The sequence below is a fragment of the Gossypium arboreum genome, chromosome 1 (assembly GCF_025698485.1).
Source record: "Gossypium arboreum isolate Shixiya-1 chromosome 1, ASM2569848v2, whole genome shotgun sequence".
NCBI classification, from domain to species: Eukaryota; Viridiplantae; Streptophyta; class Magnoliopsida; order Malvales; family Malvaceae; genus Gossypium; species Gossypium arboreum.
The window spans coordinates 74,511,710-74,528,893 of NC_069070.1; the positions used below are offsets into that span (position 1 = coordinate 74,511,710).

Here is a 17,184-nt window from a genome sequence, read left to right on the forward strand (position 1 = left end):
CGATACTTGTTTTCAAAATATCTCAACACCACGATTAATCGATTTATCAAAGCGTCCACTTAAACAAATTTAAACTCGATATAACAAAATGTGGCTATGGTTGTGGGCATGTCTAGGATTGGATCCAATCAAAGAGCTTGGTACTTAAGCGACCTTCATGGCTCACCTCCTTTGTCTCGGATACCTACGGTGCCCAGCTTCCATACACTTTGTTAACTCAACAAAATATATGGTTTTAAAACACTAAAATGGAACGTGGGTTTTCAACTCCAATGTGGCACGTCAGATTCGGCCATAACGTCTGGGCCGGGTTTGGGGTGTTACAGTGCATTAAAACTTTTAGTTTTATTTAGTTTAAAATCTTACTTTTCTTAATAACCCTTTTTCAAAACAATTTTTTTTTTCACCAAAGTGTTTAAATTAGCATTCATAAATAATTCTTTACATAGTCCCTGTGGGTACGATAACTGGACATTTACTTGTCACTTTATTACATGTTATGATTGTGTACACTTGCACATTTCCGTCGTTCCAAGTTTTTGGCGCCGTTGCCGGGGACTGTTTTAAAATGTCATTATTTTTGAATTTGTTAGTTTTGCATTTTGGTTTAATTTTCTATTTTGATTCCAACTTAATTAATTTCTCTGTGATTATTTTATGTATTTATGAGTATTGACCAAATTATTGACCTACTTCCTATAGACCTTGAGATTGAACGAACTATTCGACATCGAAGAAGACAAGCAAATTAAAAAAGGATCAAAGAGATTAACTTTGAAAATTATATCCAAGGGAATGGAGCAAACCCTGCTCAACATCCTATCCTCATTGCTGATGATAGGGATAGAGCTTTAAGATATTATGTTGTGCCAGTGTTTAATGATCTTAATCCGGGTATTAGGAGACCCAAAATTGAGGTACAATAGTTCGAGCTAAAGCCAGTCATGTTCCAAATGCTTCAGATAGTGGGCCAATTCTGTGGACTGCCTACCGAAGGTCCTCACTTACACTTAAGACTGTTTATGGAGGTGAGCGATTCTTTCAAGTTAGCCAGAGTACCCGAAAATGCATTACAATTGAAGCTGTTCCCATATTCACTAAGGGACAGAGCTCGAGTCTGGTTGAACTCATTGCCACCAAACTCAATTTATACATGGCAAGAGTTAGCAGTAAGATTCCTTATGAAGTATTTCCCGCCTAGCAAGAATGCTAAGTTGAGGAACTAGGTCACTGCTTTCCAACAAATGGATGATGAGTCCTTGTCTAAGGCATGGGAAAGCTACAAAGAATTATAATGAAAGTGCCCTCAACATGGAATCCCACATTGCATCCAACTTGAGACATTTTATAATGGTCTCAATGCTCACACGAAGATGGTAGTGGATGCTTTTGCTAACAGTGCTCTCCTTTCTAAGTCTTATAATGAGGCTTATGAAATCATTGAGAGGATTGCCAGCAACAATTATCAATGGCCAACCAATCGAGTAGCATCAGGAAGACGAGTTGCTTGAATACATGAAGTAGACGCTCTTATTTCACTCGCATCTCAGGTCTCTTCAATATCTTCAATGTTAAAAAATCTTACTACTAATGGTCTAACAGTTTTGCAGCATAGCCACCAACCCAATTTGAAAATATAGCCTGTGTCAATTGTGGGCAAGGACATTTGTTTGAAGAATGTTCATCAAACCCAGAATTCATGTACTACATAGGTAACCAAAACCAAAATTGAGGAAGGCAAGGATTGCAATCCAATTTCTATAACCCATCGTGGCGAAACCACCCGAATTTTTCCTGGAGTACCCAAGGGGTTGGAACCAGTAATACTTATGCCCAACCTAGATTGACCCAGCCACCTAGTTTTCCCCAACAAGTTCAGAAGCCAACCCAAGCTGAACCATCCAATGGCTTAGGAAATTTGTTGAAAGCATACATGGACAAGAATGATGTCTTAATCCAAAGCCAAGCAGTTACATTGAAAAACCTGGAAAACCAAATGGGCCAGCTTGCAACTGAACTCAGGAACTGACCACAAGGTGCTTTACCTAGTGATACAGAGAATCTGAGGAATCCAGGGAAGAAGCATCACAAAGCGTTGACATTGAAGAGTGGGAAGACAGTAGGGCCTAACACCATTGAAGTTGAAAAAGAGTAAGCTGATGCTCAAGATCCAGAGGAAATTCAATCGAGTGTTGAAATTCCAGTTTCACAAGAACCAAACTCTGTAAAATCTAACAAGGTAATTTTAGAACCTGCTAATTCTGATCAACTAATAACTCCGTTAGATGCAAAATTGCCACAGAAGACGAATCAACCAGTTCCAGTAAAGAAACCACCACCACCCTACCCTCAAAGACTTCAAAAGCAAAAGCAGAAGATTTAATTCAAGAAGTTCCTAGAAGTACTCAAGCAACTTCATATCAACATCCCATTGGTTGAAGCACTTGAGCAAATGCCGAATTACGTCAAATTCATGAAGGATATCCTGTCTAAAAAATGAAGAATTGGAGAATTTGAGATAGCAGCTTTTACGAAGGAATGAATGCATCTCTTCAAGACAAACTACCCCCAAAGTTGAAGGATCCTGGATGTTTTACCATACCTTGCAACATTGGAGCAACATATTGTGGTAAGGCATTATGTGACTTAGGTGAAAGTATTAACTTGATGCCTATGTCAATATTTAGGAATTTGGGGATAGGTGAAGTTAGACCTACTACGGTTACACTTCAATTAGCGGATTGATCCTTAGTACATCCAAAAGGAAAAATCGAGGACATATTGGTACGTGTACATAAATTTAACTTCCCTGTTGATTTTTTATTCTAGACTTAGAAGCAGACAAAGAAGTGCCAATTAGCTTAGGAAGACCATTCTTAGCAACCGGAAGGACCCTAATTGATGTGCAGAAGGGCGAGCTTACTATGCGTGTTCAGGATGATCAGGTAACATTTAACGTTTTTAAGTTTATGCAATTTCTTGACACAATTGATTATTGTTCTGCAGTATCCGATTTAGAGAATTTAATAGTGGAGAAAGAGCTCATTTATGTTGATGATCCGTTGGAACAAACTTTGACATCAGATCCACTAAATGATGAAGAAGAGGATGAATACTTAGTGTCGTTAAAAGCTAATCAACATGGATTTAATTCGCAATCTCGTTTTGAATCTTTGGAATTGGAAAAAAGGGATTATGCACAACCAAAAGCGTCAATCAAAGAGCCACCTAAATTACAACTAAAGATACTGCCCTCACATCTAAAATAAGTTTATTTAGGTAACGCTTCTACTCTGCCTGTGATTGTTTCAACCGAATTAACTAGTGAGCAAAAAGAGAAACTCATCCTCATGTTGAAACAATTAAAGAAGGCTATCAGATGGACCATATCCGATATTTGCGGAATTAGCCCATCTGTTTGCATGCACAAGATTATCCTGGAAAATGGAAAAAAAGGGATGACTGATAGACAATAAAGACTGAACCCCATCATGAAGGATGCAGTCAAGAAAGAAATGATCAAGTGGTTAGATGCGGGTATAATCAACCGCATCTCAGATAGTTCATGGGTAAGTCTAGTTCAGTGTGTGCCAAAGAAAGGAGGAATCACGATCATTGAAAATGAGAATAACAATTTGATACCAACTAGAACGGTTACGGGATGGAGAATTTGCATCGATTATCGGAAGCTGAACAAAATGACTAGGAAAGATCACTTTCCTTTGCCCTTTTTGGACCAAATGCTGGATAGACTCGTAGGGCGAGACTATTACTATTTTCTTGATGGATACTCGGGGTATAACAGAATTACAGTAGCACCGAAAGATCAACACAAGACAACATTCACCTACCTGTACGGTACATTTGCATTTAGACGCATGCCATTTGGTTTATGTAATGCACCTGCTACATTTCAAATATGTATGATGTCTATTTTACTGACATGGTTAGAAGTATTTGGAAGTTTTTATGGATGATTTTTCAATATTTGGAGATACTTATGATGATTTTTTAGGCAATCTAGCGAAGGTACTAAGGCGATACGAAGAAACAAACCTGGTACTCAACTGGGAAAAGTGTCATTTCATGGTACGAAAAGGGATTGTTATAGGGCATCCGATAACAAGACATGGAATAGAGGTTGATAAAGCAAAGGTAGATGTTATTGAGAAACTCCCACCTCCAACATCTGTAGCAGGTGTTAGGAGCTTTCTATCAAAGATTTATTAAGGACTTCTCCAAAATTGCTAAACCTTTATGCAAATTATTGGAGAAGGACACGACATTCAAATTTGATGAGGAGTGCTCAAGAGCTTTCAAATATTTGAAGAGTTGATTAGTTACGGCACCCATAATCGTCAAACCAAACTGGGATTTGCGATTTGAATTGATTTCTAACACAAGTGACTTCGCGATAGGAGTTGTCTTAGGTCAGAAATGGAACAAAGTTTTTCATCTCATCTACCATGCAAGTCGAACTCTGACAGGAGCTCAACTGAATTATACGGTAACAGAGAAAGAGTTACCTGCTATTGTATTTGCTTTTGACAAGTTTCGATCTTATCTTGTAGGTATCAAGGTGACTGTCTATACGGACCACTTGGCAATTAAGTATTTACTTACCAAGAAAGACGCTAAGCCGAGATTGATCCAGTGGGTACTTCTACTTTAAGAGTTTGATCTAGAAATTCAAGATCGAAAGGGAGTGGAAAACCAAGTAGTAGACCACTTGTCTAGATTGGACTCGTAAGACAGGAACTCTCCTCTTATACCAATTCGAGAGACATTTCCAGATGAACACATACTGAAGGTAAATCATATCTATAATACCCATTGGTTTGCTGATATTGCTAACTTTTTAGCTTGTGGTTTGATGCCGCTTGATAAGACATATCATCGAAGGAAAAAGTTTCTTCATGATATGAAGTACTATTTCTAGGAAGAGCCATATTTTTTTAACAAGTGCGCAGAACAAATAATCAAGAGATGCATGGCAGAAGAAGAAGTACAAAAGATTCTATACCATTGTCACTCAGCTCCGAGTGGCGGACACTTCGGAGGTACTCGTACTTCGGCCAAAGTATTGCAACCCAGATTCTTTTGGCCAAAACTATTCAAGGACGCATATGCTTACGTAAAGAGTTGCGATTGATGTCAAAGGGTTGGATATGTCACCAATAGAAATGAGATGCCTCGGACAAATATCATTGAGGTAGAATTGTTCGATGTATGGGGTATTGACTTTCTTGGTCCTTTCCCTCCGTCCTTTGGTCACAAGTATATATTGGTAGCAGTAGACTATGTGTCTAAGTGGGTCAAGGCTGAAGCTTATCGAAAAAATGATGCTAGGGTTGTGATGAAGTTTTTGCAGAAGCACGTATTCACAAGGTTTGGAACCCTAAGAGCTATTATCAGTAATGAAGGGTCCCATTTTGTGAACAAGTGGTTGAAATGGTTATTAGATAAACATGGAGTGAAACACAAGGTCGCTATAGCTTACCATCCGCAGACGAGTGATAAGCTAAACTGGCAAACAAGGAGATCAAAGGCATACTTGAGAAGGTAGTTTGCCCGAACCGATGAGATTGGTCCAAAAGACTGGATGATGCTTTATGGGCTTACTGAACAGCATACAAGACACCTTTAGGGATGTCACCCTACAGGTTGGTCTTTGGGAAAGTATGTCATCTGCCTTTGGAGTTAGAGCACAAAGCTTATGTAACGCCCCGTACCCGAGACCGTTGCCGGAGTCGAACACGAGGTGTTAACGGACTTAATTCATTTACTTACAGTTCATTTTGAATTTCAGACAAAAGTGGTTAAGCGCATCACAGTCACTTTAAAAATCATATCTCGAGTTCCGAAGCTTGAAAACCAATTCCGTAAATTTTTCCTGAAACGAGACTCATACATCTATCTTAAAATTGTTTTCTAGAATTTTTGGTTGGGCCAATTAGTACAGTTTATTAGTTAAAGTCTCCCCTGCTTCAGGGTTCGACTACTCTGACCTTAATGCATTACGACTTAGATATCTCCCTGTACAGGGCTTCAATACTTATTCTGTTTATTTCTAAAGAAACTAGACTCAAAAATAAATCTTTACATATAGGGCATGACTTCTAATTATCTCTTATTAATTTATAGTGAATTTCCAAAGTCAGAACAGGGGATCCAGAAATCGCTTTGGCCCTGTTTCATGAAAACTTAAACATCTCATAAAATACGGCTCATATGGTCTTTTTGTTACTTTCATATGAAAGAAGATTCATCAAGGTTCGATTACATAATTTTTTCACTATTTAATTCCATTCATACTATTTTTAGCAATTTTTCAAATCCACATCACTGCTGCTGTCAGCATCTTTTTTTTCAAGGTAACTTTACCTATTTCATGGTTTTCCATGGATCAACTGGAATTTTGTCATACATAGCACCAAAATGATCGTGATTAACCATTCCAATGGCTAATCGTTACCAAACATTTCCATACCACTCGATGAACAACATACAAAATGATTATAATGCTATGCTCAATATAAATATAAGCCATTTTCGCATGGCTATCCAAATATATACATTACCAAAGGTACTTGACTAACAACAAAGGGCAGTCCTATACATGCCATTATCAGAGTTCAACTAAAAGAGTACCAAAAGGGCTTCAATAGTGTGGACGACTTCGACTTTGACAATCCCGAGTTTGATAGCTGATGAGCAAAATCTATAAAACAGAGAATCAAAGCAACGAAATAAGCATTTAATGCTTAGTAAGTTTGAGTAATGAAATTAGTTTTGACTAAAGTATAACATTCATATGGCTAAATGAATAACTTCATATATGCACATTCTCATAATCATACTTACTTCACGCTTCAATCAACATATTCATACACTAGGTATCAAACCTAACTAAAGGCCGAAAGTTTGTTAATCAATTGAACGAATACTATTTAAAACGAATGGACTTTTCTGATGCATATACGAAACATACCTTATCGTTTGGATTTTATGAGCGTATTAATTGAAATTATTACAGCAAGATCGCTCACTTCCAAACCCAAGTATCTTCGGATTTGGCGGATATAACAACTCGCACAAATGCCTTGGTCTTAGCAGGATATAGCAACTTCGCACAAATGCCTTGGTCTTAGCCGGATATAATCACTAGCATAAATGCCTTGGGACATAGCCGGATATAGCAACTCGCATACGAATGCCTTCGGATCTTAGTCCGGTTATCATCCGAATAATCATGCACATATGTCCACAAATCATAACACATCTTTATTTCGTTTTCATTACTAGAACTCAGACACAAGGCACTTATCTACCATTACCATTTTCGGCTCAATAACCACATACAAAGAGCATGGTTTTGATTCGCTATATATCATGATCTAATCGAATCATAATATAAGTTCCATTACTCGAAAACTTACCTCGGATGTTGTCGAACGATTTCAACGGCTATTCGATCACCTTTTCCTTTCCTTTATCGGATTTAGTTCCCCTTTGCTCTTGAGCTTAATTTAACAAATAAATTGATTTAATCATTTTGAACATCAAAGAGAAATTCAAGGTACTTAGCCCATATATATTAGGCATTAGAGTCATATATGTATGAAATCATGAATCAAATTCAACATATTAGCCAATATTCTCCTTTAGCCGATTTTCTAAGTCAAGATAAAGCCATCAATATGCTTACCTATAGCCGAACGTACAACATCAATATATGTATTCATTCATGTGGCCGAATATGCATGTCTATGTTGAGGCCGATTATATACTTAATACATTCTACAAATATGGTTACTTGTATTGACTAAATACCATTTTGTTTCAAGTTCAAAACTTGGCTAATACACATATATACACTAGTAATCAAATACTAACATTTGCACTTCACCTTAATAGCTAGCTTAGCAAACCTTAATTTAACATATAATTGTTCATAACACAATTAAAGCATCCTCTCCATTCCATCAATTCAAAACACATACATTACTCAATAATATTCAAAATCATATTAAACTTAGTACACACTTGTTAGCCGATTTTTCTCCATTTAGCAACTAATGCACATATGTGCTCATTTGCTAGACTCTACTTCACCTAGCTACCATTTCTCATCCAAATAACATGAACAACATTTGCTCATGACATCAAGCATTCTTTAATTCGGCTATTACTAGTATAAGCTTTAACCATTCATATTTTTAGAAAGACCAAGTTCTTTCCTCGATACATTCATCATCAAAATTCAAGTAAAACAATCAAAATTCCTTCCTTTATAACCATAGCCGAAGGCTCCATTCAGCCATCATTAGTGAAAATTTTAGCATGGGCTAAGCAAGAACCATGATAATTTACCTAAAACAAGTAAACATTTCACAAATTTAACACAATATACTAACCTCCCTAAGGATTCAAGTGACCAAAATTCTTCCCTCCTTTGTTTCTTCTATTCGCCAAGTTGAACAACAAAAGAGAACTTTGTTTTCATCACCAATTTCCTTTTCATTACTTTATTACTAACCTTTTATTTTATTATTTCTAACATAAAACACTAACACAAAATGTTTATAATAGGCTTTAACCCATAGCATGGCCGGCCACCATCTTGGTTTTTGGTTAATTTGACATGCAAGTACAATTATTTGCAACATGCATAAATAGGCCACTTTACATTTGCCTAGCACATTTCTAAATTTTCTCACATAAGTCCTATTTAATAAAATTCACTTACAATTAACAAAATTCAAACATGAAATTTTCACACATGCATATATACATATAATAAGCATCAAATATGACGGTCAATTATTTTTATAACTCGGTTTAGTGGTCCCAAAACCACTTTCCGACTAGGGTCAATTTAGGGCTGTCACAACTCTCCCCCACTTAAGAAATTTTCGTCCCCGAAAATCTTACCGATAAATAGGTTTGGGTATCGTTCTTTCATAGAGTCCTCGGTTCCCATGTAGCTTCTTCGATTCCGTGTTTGAGCCATAACACCTTTACTAATGGAACCCTTTTGTTTCGCAACTCTTTCACTTCACGAGCTAGGATACATATCGGTTCTTCTTCATAACTCATATCGGATTGAATTTCAACCTCGGAGGGATTAATTATGTGTGAAGGATCAGATCTGTAACGTCGAAGCATTGAAGCATGAAAAACGTTGTGAATCCTTTCAAGTTCAGGGGGTAAAAGCAACCTATATGCAACTGGACCAACTCGTTCGGAGATTTCATACGGCCCAATGAACCTTGGACTCAGTTTGCCCTTACGGCCAAATTTGAGTATCTTTTTCCAAGGTGAAACCTTAAGAAACACTTTGTCTCCCACCTGATACTCAATATCTCTTCGTTTTAAATCCGCGTACGACTTCTGACGATCTAATGCTGCCTTCAGATTTTCACGAATTATTTTTACTTTCTGTTCAGCATCTTTAATCAAATCAACTTCGAAAATTTTATTCTCACCGAGTTCGGTCCAAAACAACGGTGTACGGCATTTACAGCCGTACAAAGCCTCGTAAGGTGCCATCTTAATGCTTGATTGAAAACTATTGTTGTAAGCGAATTCAATCAAAGGTAAATACCGCTCCCATGAACCACTAAACTCACGAATGCAACATCTCAACATATCCTCGAGTATCTGAATTATCCGCTCGGATTGACTATCAGTCTGTGGATGAAAAGCGGTGCTAAAATGCAACTTGGTACCCAAGGCTTCTTGCAATTTATTCCAAAATCGCGAGGTGAACCTCTGATCTATATCCGACACAATAGAAATAGGTACCCCATGTAATCTCACAATCTGAGAAACATACAATTCAGCTAGTTTATCCAATGAAAAATCCGTACGTACGGGGATAAAGTGAGCCGACTTAGTCAGTCTATCAACAACAACCCAAATCGCTTCTTTCTTACTTGCCGACACTGGCAACCCAGATACAAAATCCATCGTGACTCAATCCCATTTCCATTCAGGTATCATGATCGGCTGAAGTAAACCTGTAGGCACTTGATGTTCCACTTTAACTTGTTGACATATTAAACACTTCGAAAAAAATTCGAAAATGTCTCGTTTCATACCATGCCACCAAAACTGACGTCTCAGATCGTTGTACATTTTCGTACTCCCCGGGTGAATTGACATTCGGCTACAATGAGCTTCATTCAAAATCATAGAAATAAGTTCTGAATTTCTTGGAACACAAAAACGACTTCTGAACCTCAAACAATCGTCATCATCAATTTGAAACTCTGATTCCATATTCGAAACACATTCAGCCCGTTTTGCAACCAATTCATCATCGACTTTCTGAGCTTCACGAATTTGATGAATCAACAATGGTTTGGCCTTTAATTCAGCTACTAACACATTGTCGGATAGAACAGACAAGTGTACATTCATCGCTTGTAAAGCAAACAGTGATTTACGACTTAAGGCATCCGCAACCACATTAACCTTTCCCGGGTGATAGTCAATGACAAGCTCATAGTCTTTTAACAACTCGAGCCAACTTCTTTGTCGTAGATTTAAGTCTCTTTGAGTCATCAAATATTTGAGACTTTTGTGATCCGAATATAAGTGGCACTTCTCACCAAATAAGTAATGTCGCCATATTTTCAAAGTGAATACGATGGCAGCTAGTTCGAGATCATGGGTTGGATAATTTTTCTCATGTGGCTTCAATTGTCTCAACGCATAAGCTACAACTCGACCTTCTTGCATCAATACACAACCCAACCCAAGTAAGGATGCATCACTGTAAATGACAAACTCCTTGCACGATTAAATTTGCACTAATCTTGGAGCTTGATCAAATAAGTTTTCAGTTGATCGAAACTTTTCTAACACTTTTCTGTCCATTCGAACTTAACATCTTTCTGAAGTAGTTTCGTTATTGGTGTGGCTATCATCAAGAAACCCTTTACGAACCGTCTGTAGTAACCTGCAAGTCCCAAAAACTCGAACCTCGATAATATTTCTGGAAGCTTCCAGTTAAGTATGGCTGAAATTTTGCTCGGATCAACTCGAATACCGATCGAGATACCACATGACCCAAGAAGCTAACCTCTCTTAACCAGAACTCACACTTACTGAACTTAGCATATAACTGCTTATCCCGTAAAATTTGCAACACTAGTCCCAGGTGTTCAGCATGATCGGTTTCATTTCTCGAATAAACCAAAATATCATCGATAAACACAACTACAAACCGATCCAAATACGGTCTGAAGATCCGATTCATCAAATCCATAAATACCGCAGGGGCATTAGTGAGCCCAAACGGCATCACTAAGAACTCGTAGTGACCATATCTCGTTCTGAAAGCAGTTTTGGGTATATCCGAATCTCAAATTCGAATGGCCGATAAAAACCCGATCTCAAATCTATCTTTGAAAACACCGAGGCTCCCTTTAGTTGATCAAACAAATCATCAATACGTGATAACGGATATTTATTCTTTATTGTCACTTTATTCACTAACGATAGTCGATGCACAACCTCATGGTTCCGTCCTTCTTTTTCACAAACAATCTTGGTGCACCCAAGGTGAGAAACTTGGTCGGCGAAACCTCTATCCGTCAACTCTTGCAACCGAGCTTTCAACTCTTTTAACTCGGTTGGTGCCATACGACACGGAGCTATCAAAATCGGTGTAGTCCGGTACAAGCTCAATACCAAACTCTACCTCCGAGCAGTGGTAAACCCGGTAATTCTTTGGGAAAAACATCCAGATATTCACAAACCACCGCATGATTCAGGGCTTCCTTTCTAACTCTTTGTCATCAAGTACATACGCAAGGTATGCTTCACACCCCTTTCTTACATATTTACGAGCCAACATCGATGATATTACGGTGGCAACCCATTCAAGTCGATGAGACTCAACTCGGATTATCTCGTTATTTACACACCTCAAATCAATGGTTTTCTTTTGCAATTTACAATTGCATCATTTACTGATCAACCAATCCATACCGAGGATAACATCAAATTCATCAAACGGTAAAAGCATCAAATCGGTCAGAAAACAGGAACCTCGGATTACTAGGGGACATTTCTTACACACTTTGTCAACAAGTACATAACGACCCAAGGGATTCAACACTCGAATTACGAACTCAGTAGACTCAACAAGTAAAGTCTTACTGGATGCTAAGGTTTCACATATATAAGAATGAGTAGAACCAGGGTCAATCAAAGCAATCACATTAGTATCAAAGAGAGTAAAAGTACCGGTAATAGCATCTGGCGAGGAAGCATCCTCGCGTGCACGTATAGCATAAGCTCTAGCAGGAGCACGACCCTCAGATCTGGTTGTAGCATCTCTAGATCCTCTCTGACCGCCACTAGCATTGCCCGTGTTTCTAGATGGTCTACCCCGGGCAGTAGTAGCACCTGGTTTCCCACTCTGATTTACATTTTGTTCAGACAGTCTCGGGCAATCCTTGATAAAATGGTCAGCTGATCCGCACTTATTACAGGAGCGGTCATAGAATCCACAACTCCCCAAATGCCATTTACCACAATACTGGCACTCCGTTCTGTCTCGATGATCATTTCCAACACTGGCGACCGACGTGACTCGTGTACTCACAGGGGGTCAATCGCGATCTCGTCTAGAAAATCTCGAAGTGTCTATAGACCGGCCTAAGTCATCTCTAAATTTCTTCGATGACTGTTGAAAGGGCTTTCCCGAAGATCTCTTACGAAACTCCTTTGCTCCCATATCAGCTTTTCTTTTCTCCTTCTTGAGCTCTTGACTTTGCAAGCTCGTTCGACAAGTACCACAAATTCTCGATTTCTAAAATGCCAACATACTGACTTTATATCATCGTTCATCCATCCTCAAACGTTTACACATCACACTTTTGAAGAAATGCATTCTCGGCGTCTGGCTAAGCCTTACAAACTTTCGTTCATAATCGATGAACCGACATGGAACCTTGTTTAAGTTCAAGAAATTCCTTCCGTTTTGATCAATGAATCTCGGTGATATACTTTTTAGAAACTCGGTTTGGAAAAACTCCCAAGTTACTTGCTCTCTGGGCACAACAAGAAATCAACGTATTCCACCAATAGTAGGCGTAATCACGTAGCAAGGAGATAGTACACTTTAGGCATTCATCGAGTGTGCAAGATAGTTCATCGAGTACCGAATAGTGTTGTCCAACCAAAATTCAGCTTGCTCAAGCATCATCATTGTCCGTAGTTTTAAATTCATAGCCGTGTTTTCGGATTACATCAGCTGGGGCTTATTTGACCTTATTTGGTCGATTACGGAGGTATTGTAGGTGCGGGGTTGTATTAGTGCGGAATGGAGGTTGTGGAATAGCGTATTAGTTCGAATGTATTGGTTGAACCAATCATTCATCACGCTATAAAAAGCCTGTCTACCGTCATTCGATTACTAGCAATAGGTTGAGAGTCCGTCGTTATTGTCCCTTGTAAAGGAGCAGCGCTACACTCTCAAGATCATCACTACCGCTTCGGTTGGGATCGGGATCCATTTCTATAAGTAACCACATTTTTAAGCGTAAATCACCACACTATCAAATAAACACATAATGGCATGTATAGCTAGACCCAAACGTATTACGGTAGTCCTAGAATCGAATAAACCGTAGCTCTGATACCAAACGTACCCGAGACCGTTTCTGGAGTCGAACACGAGATGTTAACGGACTTAATTCATTTACTTACACAGTTCATTTTTAAATTTCCAGACAAGCTGGTTAACTGCATCACAGTCACTTTAAAAATCATATGTCGAGTTCTGAAGCTCGAAAACTGATTCCGTAAATTTTACCTAAAACTAGACTCATACATCTATCTTAAAATTTTTTTCTAGAATTTTTGGTCAAGCCAATTAGTACAGTTTATTAGTTAAAGTCTCCCCTGTTTCAGGGTTCGACTACTCTGACCTTCATGCATTACGACTTAGATATCTCCCTGTACAGGGCTTCAATACTTATGTCGTTTGTTTCTAAAGAAACTAGACTCGAAAAGGAATCTGTAAAGATAGGGAATGACTTCCAATTATCTCTGATTAATTTATAGTGAATTTCCAAATTCAGAATAGGGGATCCAGAAATCGCTCTGGCCCTGTTTCACAAAAACTTAAACATCTCATAAAATACGGCTCATATGATTGTTTCGTTACTTTCATATGAAAGAAGATTCATCAAGGTTCGATTACATAATTTATTCACTATTTAATTCCATTCCTACTATTTTTAGAAATTTTTCAAATCCACATCACTGCTGCTGTCAGCATCTTTTTTTTTTAAGGTAACTTTACCTATTTCATGGTTTTCCATGGATCAACTAGAATTTTGTCATACATAGCACCAAAATGATCGTGATTAGCCATTCCAATGGCTAATCGTTACCAAACATTTCCATACCACTCGATGAACAGCATACAAAATGATTATAATGCTATGCTCAATATATATATAAGCTATTTTCGCATGGCTATCCAAATATATACATCACCAAAGGTACTTGACTAACAACAAAGGGCAGTCCTATACATGCCATTATCAGAGTTCAACTAAAAGAGTACCAAAAGCGGCTTCGATAGTGTGGATGACTTGACTTTGACAATCCCGAGTTCGATGGTGACGAGCAAAATCTATAAAACAGAGAATCAAAGCAACGGAATAAGCATTTAATGCTTAGTAAGTTTGAGTAATGAAATTAGTTTTGACTAAAGTATAACATTCATATGGCTAAATGAATAACTTCATATATGCACATTCTCATAATCATACTTACTTCACGCTTCAATCAACATATTCATACACAAGGTATCAAACCTAACTAAAGGCGAAAGTTCGTTAATCAATTGAGCGAATACTATTTAAAACGAATGGACTTTTCCGATGCATATCTGAAACATACCTTATCGTTTGGATTTTATGAGCGTATTAATTGATATTATTACAGCAAGATCGCTCACTTTCAAACCCAAGTATCTTGAGTTTGGCGGATATAACAACTTCGCACAAATGCCTTGGTCTTAGCCGGATATAGCAACTTCGCACAAATGCCTTGGTCTTAGCCGGATATAATCACTAGCATAAATGCCTTTGGGACATAGCCGGATATAGCAACTCGAACGAATGCCTTCGGATCTTAGTCCGGTTATCATCCGAATAATCATGCACATATGTCCACAAATCATAACACATCTTTATTTCGTTTTCATTACTAGAACTCAACACAAGGCACTTATCTACCATTACCATTTTCGGCTCAATAACCACATACGAAGAGCATGGTTTTGATTCGCTATATAACATGATCTAATCAAATCATAATCTATGTTCCATTACTCGAAAACTTACCTCGGATGTTGTCAAACGATTTCAACGGCTATTCGATCACCTTTTCCTTTCCTTTATCGGATTTAGTTCCCCTTTGCTCTTGAGCTTAATTTAACAAATAAATTGATTTAATCATTTTGAACATCAAAGAGAAATTCAAGGTACTTAGCCCATATATATTAGGCATTAGAGTCATATATGTATGAAATCATGAATCAAATTCAACATATTAGCCAATATTCTCCTTTAGCCGATTTTCTAAGTCAAGATAAAGCCATCAATATGCTTACCTATAGCCAAACGTCCAACATCAATCTATGTATTCATTCATGTGGCCGAATATGCATGTCTATGTTGAGGCCGATTATATACTTAATACATTCTACAAATATGGTTACTTGTATTGACTAAATACCATTTTGTTTCAAGTTCAAAACTCGGCTAATACACATATATACACTAGTAATCAAATACTAACATTTGCACTTCACCTTAATAGCTAGCTTAGCAAACCTTAATTTAACATATAATTGTTCATAACACAATTAAAGCATCCTCTCCATTCCATCAATTCAAAACACATACATTACTCAATAATATTCAAAATCATATTCGGCCTTAGTACACACTTGTTAGCCGATTTTTCTCCATTTAGCAACTAATGCACATATGTGCTCATTTGCTGACTCTACTTCACCTAACTACCATTTCTCATCCAAATAACATGAACAACATTTGCTCATGACATCAAGCATTCTTTAATTCGGCTATTACTAGTATAAGCTTTAACCATTCATATTTTTAGAAAGACCAAGTTCTTTCCTCAATACATTCATCATCAAAATTCAAGTAAAACAATCAAAATTCCTTCCTTTATAACCATAGCCGAAGGCTCCATTCACCCATCATTAGTGAAAATTTTAGCATGGGCTAAGCAAGAACCATGATAATTTACCTAAAACAAGTAAGCATTTCACAAATTTAACAATATACTAACCTCCCTAAGGATTCAAGTGACCGAAATTCTTCCCCTCCTTTGTTTCTTCTATTCGGCCAAGTTGAACAACAAAGAGAGAACTTTGTTTTCATCACCAATTTCCTTTTCATTACTTTATTACTAACCTTTTATTTTATTATTTCTAACATAAAACACTAACACAAAATGTTTATAATAGGCTTTAACCCATAGCATGGCCGGCCACCATCTTGGTTTTTGGTTAATTTGACATGCAAGTACAATTATTTGCAACATGCATAAATAGGCCACTTTACATTTGCCTAGCACATTTCTAAATTTTCTCACATAAGTCCTATTTAATAAAATTCACTTACAATTAACAAAATTCAAACATGAAATTTTCACACATGCATATATACATATAATAAGCATCAAATATGACGGTCAATTATTTTTATGACTCGGTTTAGTGGTCCCGAAACCACTTTTCGACTAGGGTCAATTTAGGGCTGTCACAGCTTACTGAGCCCTTCTACAACTCAACTTGGATCTTAAGCTTGCTAGAGAGAAACAGATGCTCCAACTCAATAAGCTAGAGGAATTCTGAATGTTCTCGTACGAAAATGCCAAAATTACTCAAGGAGAGACTTAAGAAATAGCATGACAAGCCCATTGAGTTTGAGAATTTGAAGCAGGTTAGCAAGTTTTGTTATTTAATTCTAGATTAAGGTTCTTTCTAGGTAAACTAAAATCACATTGGTCCGGTCCATTTACGATTCATCGCGTCTATCCATGCGAAGTTGTTGAACTCCAAGGTAAGGGAGGTAATTTTCAAGTTAATGTTCATCGTCTGAAACATTACTAGGAGATAAG

General features: G+C 37.5%; 1 non-coding gene across 1 annotated transcript; it reads right to left on the reverse strand.

The window, feature by feature from the left end:
- Positions 1-1,211: 1,211 nt before the first annotated feature.
- Positions 1,212-1,318, reverse strand: LOC128282330 (small nucleolar RNA R71). The gene has a single exon (XR_008272574.1). It is a non-coding gene; the product is annotated as a small nucleolar RNA R71 (small nucleolar RNA).
- Between the last annotated feature and the right edge of the window lie 15,866 nt (positions 1,319-17,184).